This window comes from Myodes glareolus, chromosome 4 (genome assembly GCF_982192425.1).
Source record: "Myodes glareolus chromosome 4, mMyoGla1.1, whole genome shotgun sequence".
Lineage (NCBI taxonomy): Eukaryota > Metazoa > Chordata > Mammalia > Rodentia > Cricetidae > Myodes > Myodes glareolus.
The window spans coordinates 86418264-86431234 of NC_142029.1; the positions used below are offsets into that span (position 1 = coordinate 86418264).

General features: G+C 45.2%; 1 long non-coding RNA gene across 1 annotated transcript; it reads left to right on the forward strand.

Moving 5' to 3' along the window:
* The first annotated feature begins 852 nt into the window (after positions 1–852).
* Positions 853–9943, forward strand: LOC125388859 (uncharacterized). Its single transcript, XR_007228337.3, has 3 exons — positions 853–889; positions 3549–3658; positions 8571–9943. It is a non-coding gene; the product is annotated as an uncharacterized LOC125388859 (long non-coding RNA).
* Positions 9944–12971: the final 3028 nt, after the last annotated feature.

The window sequence follows — 12971 nt, forward strand, 5'->3', positions numbered from 1 at the left end:
TTAATAACACGCTGATTGGCCAGTAGCCAGGCAGGAAGTATAGGCGGGCGGCCAGACTATAAGAATTCTGGGAAGAGAAAAAGCGGACAGTCAGTCACAAGCCGGACACAGAGGAAGCAAGATGGGAAGGCTTCACTGAGAAAAGGTACCAAGTCACAGAGTTAAACATAGACAAGAATTATGGGTTAATTTAAATGTAAGTCATAGTAGCCTCATCCATAAATGGGAGCCGAGAATGGCTGCCCTGAGATGGTCTTTAGGACCTACTAAACCAAGCAAAGGACAAGTATCTGATATATGGCAGTAGGCGCTCAGAAACCGGCATTCATCACTACTGACTCAGCTATGAATGACTGTCTTTTTGTCTTTTTGGTTTTTAGTTTTAATTTTTAAAATAGGAGACAAAGGGGAACTCTAGAAACTTTTAAAAGGGAGTCAGAAAATTTTGAAAGAGGCACAAAAGATGCTCAGTGGTTGATAGCGTTGGCTGCTCCTCTAGAGGACCTGGGTTCAATTCCCATTACCCATGTGGTGGCTAACAACCCTCTATCACTCCAGTTCCAGGAGATCTAATGCCCTTCTGGCCTCCACAGGCACTGAATGTATGTGGTCCACAGACATAGAAGCAGGCAAAACACTCATTCACATAAAATAAAAATAAATTTAATTGTTTATTTTGTTTTGTTTTTGAGATGGAGTTTCTCTGTGTTGCCCGGGTTGTCCTGGAGTTATCTCTGTAAACCAGGCTGCCTTTGAACTCACAGAGATCCACCTGCCTCTGCCTCCCTTTAAGAGACAAGCCCCGCCCTCTCCCAACCCCTCCCCTTCCAATGAGGGAAGCAGATATCCTCCAGCCTGTGCTCTCTCTTTCCGGCTCTCTTCTGAAGAGGTAACTACTGTCTCTCCCTCTCTTCCCCTCTCTCTCTCTTTACCTCTCTCTCTCTGTCTCTCTTCCTCCCCCTTCTTCCCTTTCCAGTCCATAACCCACTAAATAAACTCGCCTCTCTTCATGATGTATCTGTCTGTCTTTCACTTGCCCTGGTCTCCCACCCATCAAGGTGAACCACCAAGGCCTCAGGGGACTTGCTGAGGCCTGGAGGACCTGCTGAGGCCTCAAGGTCACCTCATGGGACCGCCGCCCCTCATGGGACCGGCCTTCCCCCCTTTAAAGATATAAGAATAACACTCACCACCTCTGCTGTCAACCTGGGGTAAAGCATTTAACATATGGGCCAGTGGGAGACACACGACATCCATATTGTAATAGTTTACGTAAAATGCTGCAGGTCCCTGAATGGCAGCAGTGGGCAGTGGGCCATAAAACTATGCCGTAGTGGCTGCAGCAGGCTACGAAAGCAGCTGCGTTCCAGGCAGGAAGCCACATGGTGGAAGAGAGATCGAGACGAATAGGCACGTCATACAGAGTGAAGTTGGATAGTTAGTTAGTGGGTTATGGAAGAAAAAGAACAGAGAGAAACAAAGAAACAGAGAGGGAAGAAGTGGGGAGAAGGGAGAGACAGAAGCTGCCACTTTGAAAGAGAGACCGAAAAGGAAGAACTCAGGCTGGAAGATGAAAATCAGCTTGCCTCCATGGACTGGGGAGGGAGTGGGCGTGGCTTGTCTCTTAAAGGGACAGGACGCATATTACAGCAATAATCTCTGCTTTTGTTGTTTTCAAGACAAGGTCTCATGTAGCTCAGGCTGGCCTCAGACTTACTATGTCACTGCAGCTAGCCTTGAATTCCTGAATCCTCTGTCTTCCATCTTCCCAAAGAGGGATTACATGAATGTACCAACACATCTGATTACAGGAATGTTAAACCAGTCCCGAGAAACGGGTTAGACAACAGAACCAGTAAGAAGGAAGAATAATAAGAGAGTGCAATCCTAACAGGTTACACCTGCGAAAGAGCCCATACACCTCTGAGGGCCAGGATTGCAAATGGGAAGAGTGCTGGGCACTTCCTGGATACCACATCAATCCTTTTGGTTCCAACTCTGATTCTGTGGTCACTGCTGAGGGGACCAGCCTTATGCAGATGCCACTTCACCTTGGAGCTGCAGGGATCCCTGCCAATGCCATGGCCGGCAGAGAGATGACCTTCCTGGGGCAAGAAGGAAATCTGGTTCAGCATTACTCAATAGATAGTGCTGGTTCAAACTTCTAGTGTCTGACACCAGGCAGTTTATTTTATACACATTTATGTTTAGTATGTGTCGTAGCCCCATGTTGGGGTGCCATCTGTTGTAGCCATACAAGGGGCAACACCTGTCAGGGTCCATCCTCAAAGGGTTTCTATGTTCCAGGGCAGGGTAGGGGCATGTGGATTAGAGATGATAGGCAGAATAGACAGAGATACAAAAGAGATAGAGACACAGGATAGTATTGGGAGGGCAATCCAGTGAACACCACCCGTGTTTATTTCTTACAATCTTTAAATATCCTAATCCAAAAAAGGGGAAGAACGCAAAAGATTATTATCATGATACAAGGAAAAAAGTGGTTACCATCTTAATACCCCAAAACATCAAGTAACCACACCCTAAGTCAAGATATTCTATTAGTAGCCACACCTTAAATTAAATCTGTCAATAACCTTGAAGGAACAAGATCAGATCTGAACTCTCTGACCTTTAGTCAAAAGGGAGCAGATTCACTTCTGTGGGCCCCATAAGTATGATCTTGGGAGAAAGTTTCCTGGTAATAACTATCTCAATCCCACTAGGTGGGGGTGACTCACACCTTTAATCCCAGCATTTAGGAGGCAGATGCAGGTGGATCTCTGAGTTCAAGGCCAGTGTGGCCTATATAGTGAGTTCCAGAATAGTCAGAGTTATACAGAGAGACCCTGACTCAGAATGAGGCAAGGAGGGACGAGATTAGCAGTTTAGAGCATTTGCTGTTCTTGTTACCAACATGACAAAATTTGCTCTGTGAACTCAAGTGTATTACTGAGAATCTTAACACTCACGTAGTAAAGAATCTGATGTGGACACAATCTTCTCAAGCATGGCAAAACTGTAGGTTGCTCTATGCAAAGCTATGTGTAGTGGTCTGCTCTGTCCCTTTAAGAGACAAGCCATGCCCACTCCCTCCTCCATCCCCCAAAGCAAGCTGATCTTCAGCTTCCAACCTGAGTCCCTTCCCTTTATTGTATCCCTCTCAAAGAGCTCTCTCTCTCTCTCTCTCAATCTCCTTCTCCTCTTTTCTCCTTCTCCCCTTTCCCTTCCATAATCCACTAAATAAATATCCACCCTCACTCCGCATGGCGCATGGCGTGCCTATCCTCTGTCTCTAGACCACCATGTGCCTCCCTGCCTGGGACCAGCCACCTTCAGAGACCTGCAGCATGGTCTCATGGCATGCCCATCTGTCTGTCTCTCCTCGTGGGACTGGCTGCCCCATCGAGGTCTCTCATCCACCATGCGGCTCCCTACCTGGGACTTGTGGCCTACTGCAGCCACTTGGAGACCTGCAGCATTTTATTTAAACCATAACAATAGTGCCATAACTTTGCCAGGCTCTTTATGTTTCCTCCTGCCCACAGACAGGACGGCTGAGGACACATGGATCCCTGGGCTTGGGAACCAGGTTTCTTTACAACAGCTCTCCACTCCGCCTGAGCGCAATTTCTACAAACACCATCGGCTTCAATTGGTGAGTTCCCCCCACTCTGGTCAGCTTAACTGTTTCTCCAATCCCGAGGAATTGTCTGTTGAGCTCCTGGAAATCTTCTGGTGTTCTTAGAAATGGGAGGAAATCCCCCAACCACGGCCTTCATGGCTACAGTTGAGCCCTTCGCTGACATTCATCTCTGGATTGCTGAAATCATGTTTGGATGACCTGGGGTCAGTCCTCCCACAACTGGGGGTCTAGGATCCCTCAGATTTTTCTTTTTCCTTTTCTCTTTTCTTTTTTTTTCCCTGCCATGTTATTTATTTTTGTTTTCGGTTTGGTTTGGTTTGGTTTTGGGGTTAAAAGCTACTCAGAGTGACCTCTGGCCTCTCTGGCTTCCAAGTCGCCCTGACTGGATCCAGTCAGATTTTAGTACCCTACCTGTAGGCAGAGGACGCTCTCCTATAAGCCCTGTGGTGTTCACCACCAATTCATACCCTGCCTATATGGGTAGGGAGACGTCTCCCTATAGGCCTTGTGGTGTTGCCAGTTTCATTGGTTTTCACAGTTTCAGCTATAGGTAACAAGTCATCCATGTCCGTCAATCCAGCCTCCCCCTGGGATGGATGCCTTTTAGACCATTAAGACCACAGGCCTTAATGCCCTACTTCTTCAGCTCCTACCCTCACTCTGCCGGTGTCCCGCTGGCTCCACTTTTATGGGAGCTTTCTAACTACTGTCAGTGCACAGGCAAATGAAAGGAGTTTCCTCAGACTGTCCCTGCCACTGCTACTGCTGCCAACAAAATTGGTCGGCTCCATGAGGCGGCTGTTTTCAATTTCAGCCTTTTGCTCCCCACTGTGGCTTGTGGTATGGTGGCTCAGCAGCAGGGCAGATCATGACTCTAGCTCTCTCTTACTATTAAACTTAAGATCCCTGCAGCTTAAAAATTGTGACTTTTCCATACAACATATAACCGCTGCCATTTTCACTGAGGTCAGGTGACCTTGCCACCATCTTAATTGAGGTCAGGTGACTTCGCTGCCATCTTGGCTGAGAGCCATGTCAGGTGACCACGTTCTGCCATCTTTCCTGAGGTATCCCCTGTCTGTTTCCCCAGTGCTGATTCTGTTGCATGTGTGTTTTATGCAGTGGCATGCCTTTGGTAGGGCCAACCAAGAGCATCCACTACACCCAAGTCCTGCTCACTCTGTGTGTGTTCATACATGTAACTTAAATGTACCTATGCTTACTATTAAATGTTATAATTGTCTGTTCACTGTATCTCATTCCAGACTACAAAGCAATAAGTTTCATGTTAAGAGCCAGTACAGTATGTTGATAGGTGTTCAGTATATTAAGTAGAGAAATGCCTGGGCTTCTGTAGAAGGAAAGGGTAACAGAATAATTTCTGTATGTAGTCAGATTTTTCTTTGTGCCGCCAACTCACAATAATGACACGGAGACTTACCATTAATTATGAAAGCTTAGCCTTAGCTTAGGCTTGTCCCACCAGCTCCTGTAACTTAAATTAACCCATTTATTTTAATCCGCATTTTGTCACATGGTTTATTACCTTGTCTCTTCATACTGCCTATGCTGTTTCTTCAGCATCTGGCTGGCAACTCTGTCTCTCTTCTTCCCAGCGTCCTCTCTGTGCCTGGAAGTGCCACCTATACCCCTGCCTAGCTATTGGCCATTTCACTCTTTATTAAACCAATCAGAAGGTGCCTTGGCAAAGACACATCTTTGCAGTGTGCAAAAAGATTATTCCATAACGACTGAATAAGCTTTAGATATTAATCTGGCTGCAGATGCAAAAGTTAACCTAGGACGCACAGGTACAAAACCAAGGAGGTTGGCAGAGACCATCTCCTGTTCCCAGCCAGGTTCTGGTCTCACTCTTCTCCAAGATAGAACAGGCAGATGTGAAGAGTACAACGGTCAGCTCAAAATTAACCCAAGAACCTGGATAGCTCTGAGCTGGAGTTCAAAGCTCCAGAAAGCACTGGGTGCCAACAAGAGCCGTCACTTGCAGAGCAAGTCCGCAGGTCTGAGAACTGTTAGTTTTTGCAGTTTCTGGAGCAGGTCTCTGACGTGAGGTGATGAGTGGTCTTCACATCTGGAGGCTGGAAACTGCCTCAGGAAGGAATTCCTGTCATCAACCAAGGCATGGCGTCTTGAAGGATGGGGCAGGAATGAGATCCCACTACAAATTCTGAGGCAGATGATTTCCTGTATTGAATTCTCAGGATACCTGTGTACCCGCCCCCACAAAAGCTCAGACTTTATAGGATGCCATCTGATGCAAGCTGGACCCAACTGGATGCGCAAATAGCATGAAAGCCAAGACCATGACTGAGAGAAGAACAGTCAAACCTGGCAGGGGCTGAGGAGAATTTTAAGCCCACCAAAAATAGCTAAAGAATAGTAGAGTGTGGTGGTATGCCTTTAATCCCAACACTCCAGAAGCAGAGGCAGGCGATCTCTGTGAGTTTGAGGCCAGCCTGGTCTACAGAATGAGTTCTAGGACAGTCAGGGCTACACAGAGAAACCCTATCTGGAAACAAACAAAAGAAACAAACAATGAAGTAGGTAAAAGCTTATAGTCAGGTCTCAGGTCTGTTTCTTCCAATACTTAATTTATTAAAATGTTTTAGCAGTTCCCTGCGAGCTGCCTGCCACTTCCCTGCTTCACTCCTTGTGTCTGTGTCAGCAATTGCACTAGCAGTGATGAGGGCTGCTTTCAGGGCCAGAGCCTGTCAGTGGCCAGAAAGCTCTGTGCTGATGGGAGGGGAAGTCATACAAAATGATCTGTGGCGGGAATGTGCAGTTCCTCATGTGACTTGGACCAACTTTCAACGTGACAGTTATGAAGACATATAGTTCTCCGGGACACACAGTTCTCCAACACACATTCTTCCTCCTCCTGTTGCTCCTGAGACTCCCTCTGAACACCAGCACGGATCAGGAAATACCTCAGGAAGGGACAAAAGTGGCTTCAATTCTAGGAGTGGATAGTAGGTCGTGACCTTGAGGTCACTAAGGTGGAGCTGACTCAAACAAAGTGGATTCTCTACTGGACAGTCTGGAAAAACTGAGAGAGAACAAAGCACACATCAGAGACAGAGAAAGACGGGTCAGAAGAGCTGTTGTGTAGCTCTGTCCTCTAAGGTGCAGCTACAGAGCAAAGTGTGGTAAGACGCAGGGCGTTCTGACGGGTGATGAGACCTTCCACCAGGCAGGGAAGCCCATTGAGCACACTGAACAGCTCACAAAAGCTTCAGGAAGTCCCTGAAATGGACTGCGTTCACTAAACCCCTCCCTCTTCAAACATTTAGGAAACTGTAAGGACCGCTAAGAGACTCCCAGACCAGTGGAACTGCTTGGAAGAAGCTAATACTGGCTGTGCCGTCTGGAAAGGCCACTCTCCAACCTGTTGAGCTGCCTGCAGGCTGTGCAGCAGGCTCCAGATTTCCCAGCTTTTGTGAGCTGTCACCCGTGCTGGGGCAGGCTTTGGTGATGTAGCAGTCTTAGGATCATCTCTGCTCCTGTAACCCTTTACCCGTATTCCTGTAGGTAACCTCAGTAGAACGCGTGGTTCACCAAACCGGACTAGGGTGGTGTCCTTGCTTCAGTCCATTGTTGATTCCCTACCTGGGGTGAGTCTCCCCAGAATAGTGTCACTCATGAGCAGAGAAGCACTGTGTGGAGAAGGAGGAAACTGATGTGGGCAGATCTGAAGCAGATACAGACGATGACTGTCCTCGGCAAAGAGACTAGCTGCATGAGGACAATGAGAAGGGTGTGACCAGCTGTACTGACCAAAGACGGCAGAAAAGGGACTGAGGACGCCCTCTTCTGGGCACCGGGCGTGCACATGTTTTACATACATACAGGGAAAACACCATTCACATAAAATAATAAAGTTTTAATTAAAACGAAATCCTACCCCATAATTTCTTTATCTAGGTACTGTCAGAAATCAAAATGACAGTCAGGTCCTCTTCCAAGTATCTTCAGGGCATTCTCACGCCTCCTGCCCTTCCCGCATTCATTAATTCAAAACTGCCTTCATCTGGCTCCATTCACTTCCTTTGATGATCCTTAATGTTAAATCTTACTCTGCAAATTTTGCCTTTAGTTATTAATTTAATTTTGACTCAACAATAAAATGATATATGATTTAGAAATTGGATACATTTTTCAAAAACAATGAGAGTGAATTCTTACTTTTTTTTTTCTTTTTGAAAAGAGGTCTCACTATGCAACCGTGGCTGGCCTGCTTCTTCTCTGTGTAGATCAGGCTGGTCTCAAGCTCTCTGAGTGATCTACCTTCCTCCTCAGTGCTCAGACTAGAGGCATGTGCCGCCATGCCTAGCATATTCTTACATTTTATGTTGTTTCCAAATGTACGTTGAATAGAGTTGTGCTGGGGACCGTGGACCCCCCAGACCCTGAATTTCCAGTGAACAACTTGTTATGCTTGCAGCTGCTCTGAGCACGAGACAGGGGAGTGGTTTCTGGTGGCTTGCAGCTGAAGGATCCTGAGAGTCAGCGTGTGGCCATTGGTCAGGGACGGCACTGTGAACACAATAAAGTTAGCATTCTTGGGGAATTCAAGGATGACCCGTGTCTCTGTCTCTGTGTGTTATGTGTGTGTGTTTCAATCTCCAGACCCTTGCCCAGCTTGTGAACCATGCCATAATGCGTAGAGCGTAAAGAGACAGAGCGTTACAGAGTTGGACTTTCTCTCACCTGAAGCTTTTGTCATTCTTGGCACAATATCCTTTTTGTTTTTATTTTCTGAGACAGGGTCTCTCTGTGAAACAGCCTTGGCTGTCCTGGAATGCAATCAGTAGACCACGTCTTGAACGCACAGATCCTCAGGGGTTAAAGGAGTGTGCTACCACTGCCTGGCTGACATGACATCTTATTCTCTGCTCTTTTCCAGCTTGACAATGTGGTTCATTCATTTATCTGTCATGTCCAACTGAATGTCGTGATCACAGGATAGACAGGTTCAATCTACATGACGTGCTCCACTGATAATGACAATCCTGCACAGACCATTCACATGTGATACAGTAACCATCTCTGCCACAGCTATGATCCCAAGAAATCTCTGTCTGCTGGCACCACTTAGAATTCCTAGAGGGAAACCCTCCTTTGTCCCCACTGGTGATGTGCACCTTGCTACCTCAGGCTTCCTGATGGCTGTCCTGGAAATGTGGGCAAAAAAACGTTTCTGTTACAAGCCACCTTCTCCTGTCTCCTCCGGTCACCTCACCAAATCCTTCTATCCAGGCCTCCTCTACATCCTGGCTCATGGCCAGAAGACCCGACTAGAAATCATGTTCATGTTTGCTGGGGTCTCAAGATAACCAAAGCCAAACAGCACACCGAGAAGCATCTATTTCTGGAAAACTAGAACTTGGCATCAGAGATCAAAGCCTGGCAAGGTGCAAACTCCTCACTCCATCACCTTCCACATTGCCACTGGCAATGATAGTCCTGCCAGAGGGAGGTTACCGGGGAAACACAGAAGTGCATCCACAAAAGGGGACTTGACTTGAACTGGGGTGAAAGTTGACAATTAAGTCAGCAACAAAATCAATAAACGGTGGAAATGACCTGGAGTTTTGCTAGTCCAGTGGAGGTGAGCAGCAGACCAGATAGAAGGTCAGTGAGAGCCATGGAAAGGCTCTCTTCCCTCTGCAGGCCTGGCTGTCTGGAGAAGCACACACACAGAAAGGGGAGATCCATAAAATCTCCACCCCGGAGAACATGACAGTTCAGGCAAGCTTGACTAAATTCCACAGCTCACATACAGATCAGTTTGCTAAGAGTGAATATCTTACAAGTTCAAGGTATTTGAAAACATCCTCTGCCCAAAGGATTGGCTGACCACTGAGCTATGGAGATAAGGGGGAGTCCCCAGGAAGTAAGGGTTAAAAATGAAACCAAGAAAGGAAACCAGGCAACAGGGCCACACCTCCTAATGGTGCCACTCCCTATAAGTCTATGGGGGTCATTTTCAATCAAACTACCACATATAGTTTCTTTTTTGTTTTTTTGTTTGGGTTGGGAGTGCTTGTTATTGTTGGGACAGGCTCTCATGTTGCCTAGGCGGGCTTTGAGGCTTCAGATGCTCAAACCAGACCCAGTGTCATTCTTTCTTCCTGCTGCCTGCAGATCCAGATATAGACTCTCAGCTCCTTCTCCAGCACCGTGTCTGTCTGCATGCCACCATGCTTCCTGCCCTGATAACAATGAGCTAAACCTCTGAACTGTAAGCCAGCCCCAATTAAATGTTTTCTTTTATAAGAGTTGTCATGGTCGTAGTGTCTTCACAGCAATAAAAGTTCCAACTAAGAAACAATAGAAAAAACTCATATCTCAGGTTTCCACATAATATTATAAAAATGAGGTATACAAAGAAATAAGAAAGCATGGCTCACACAGAGAAAAAAGGAATTGCTAGAAACTGACTGATTGGGTGTGGGTGTTGGATTTAACTAACAACAACAACAACAACAACAAAAAAAAACCCTAAAGCTGCTATTGTATAGCTGTTCAAAGAATTAGAGGAAAGTATGAAGACAATAATTTAACATATAGAAACTCAGAAGAAACATAGAAACTTAAATGGAAAATCTAAAGTTTAAGAACACAACAGTTGGGACTGGAGAAATCGCTCAGCGGTTAAGAGCACTGACTGCTCTTCCAGAGGACCAGGGTTCAATTCCCAGCACCCACATGGCAGCTCACAATTGTCTGAAAATCCAGTTCCAGGGGATCTGACACCTTCACACCAATGCACATAAAATAAAAAGATAAATGAAAAAAAAAAGAACACAACAGTTGAAAATGTAAGATTCACTGTAAAGAATAAACCAAATATTTACAATAGCAGAACAAAACAATAAACTTGAAAAAATTAATAAAAATAATCCAGTCTTAAGAACTCAGAGGGGAAAAAATATTGGAGATCTAGGAAGAGTGTTAGAGATCCATGGGCTCGCCCCCCGAATACTCATATACACATAACAGAGCGCTCCAAAGAGGGACAGGCAGCACCAGCTTGTGTGCACTGCTCTTGCAGAGGACCTGGATTCAGCACCCTTGTCAGAAGACTTACAACTGTTTGTAACTCCATCTCCAAGAGATCTGATGTCTTCTTTGGCCTCCAAGGGCACTGTACTCATAAGCACAAACCCACATGCATATACATATAGTTAAAAATAAAAATAAGGGGCCTGAAGAGGTAGCTCAGTGGTTAAGAGCACTGACTGCTCTTCCAGAGGAGCCAGGTTCAATTCCCAAGACCTACAAGGCAGCTCACAACCATGGCGCCTCCAGTTCCAGGGGGATCTGATGCCCTCTTCTGGCTTCCATAGGCACTAGCTATGCAAGTGACACACTGTATCCACACATGAAACACCCATATACATAAAATTAAGTAGAAATTAATTACTTAATTAATTAAAGAAGTTGAAGAGATGGCTCAGCAGTTAAGAGCACTGACTGGCCTCGTGTGGTAGCACAGGCCTTTAATCGTAGCACTTGGGAGACAGAGGCAGGTGGATCTCTGTGAGTTCCAGGACAACAAGGGCTATAGACAGAGATCCTGTCTCAAACAAAAAAATAAACAAACAAACAACAACAATGACTGTTCTTCAGGACCCAGGTTCGATTCTCTACACTCATATGGTTATGTGCGCCCTAAACTCCTAGGACCTCTGTGGGTACCACGCACAAACATGGTGAGCAGACATCTGTACCAGACTTTTTCTTTTGGGCCACCAATAAGCTGCCAAAGCATGACATGGAGGCTTATTAATAGTTTTGAATGCTCAGCGTACCTGAGGCATGTTTCTGGCTAGCTCTTTTAACTTAAATTAACCTGTTTCTCTTTGTCTACCTTTTGCCGCGGGGCTTATTACCTTTCCTAACTTCTGTATATCTTACCTTCACTGCTTCTCCTGTCTGCTGGCTGGCGTCTTCCTGACTTCTGCCCCAGGCAGGTTCCTCATTCTCTCCTCTTTTTTTTTTTCTTGTTCTTCCCTCTTCTTGAGCCTAGATTGTTCCTCCTATTTATTCTCTCTCCCTGCCAGTCTTGCCTATCCTTTCTCCTGCATAGCTATTGTCCATTCAGCTCTTAACTAGACTAATCAGGTTCCTTAGACAGGCAATATGAAACAAACGCAGCACATCTTTACATATTAAACAAATGCAACGTAAACAAAAGTAGCACATCTTTATACAGTTAAAGAAATATTCCACAGCAAAAACAAATGTAACACATCTTTGCCTAGTTAAAATAATATTCTACAACAGACATACACTCAGGTAAAAACTCACAGACATGAAATAAAAATATTTAAAATAAATAAATACTTTAAAAAAATTGTACCACTTAACATTTAAATATGTTTACTTATTTGATTTTGAAAAGAGTGTCTCCTTATGTTGTCTAGGCTGACCTTGAGATCCTCCTGCCTCAATCTCCTTTATATTGAACCACAATGTCCAGCCATTTTAACCATTTAGGTGTATAATCTGTGTCAGTAAATACATTCCCCCTATTGTGTAACCACCCTCATCATCCATCTCCAGAATTTTTTCACCTTTTCCAGATGAAACTATATGCCCATCAAATGCTACATCACTGTCTTCCCCCAGACTCTGGCAACCATTCTTTCTTATTCTTTTACTTTGTGTGTGAATTTATTGACTGCAAGTATGTCTGTGCACCACAGGCATATACTGAGGAGATTACATGGGGGTGTTGTAATCCCTAGAACTGGAGTTACAGATATCTAGAGCCACCATGTGGGTGCTGGGACTTGAACTCTTGTGCTTTGGAAGAACAGCCAGTGCTTTTAGCTGCTAAGCCATCTCTCCATTCTTTATGTCTGTGAATATGATTACTATAGGAGGTTCAGATAGATAATTGGAATCCGTAGTGTATTTGCCCTTATTTCATGTGTGTTAAAGCACATAGACATGTACAAAGCAATAATCATACCAAGGTACTGTTAGGTTTATACAAACACATGAAAAACAATAACACAAAATGGGAGAGAGGGAAGAAGGTAAAATCGCTAGAATTTTACATAGATTAAGTTAGTATAAAGCAGAGTGTAGTTGGTGTGGTAGGGTAAGCCAGCAATGCCAGCGCTTGGGAGGTGAATGGAGCAGGAACAGCAATTTAAGACTAGCCTTGGCTCCAGAGCAAGTTTAAGGCCAGCCTGGGCTTCCTGAGATTCCATCTCTAAATGGATAAACGGATGAATGAATGAATAAAAGTAGATAATGATGTTCATGGGTGTTTTAATTCTTAACTGATTAG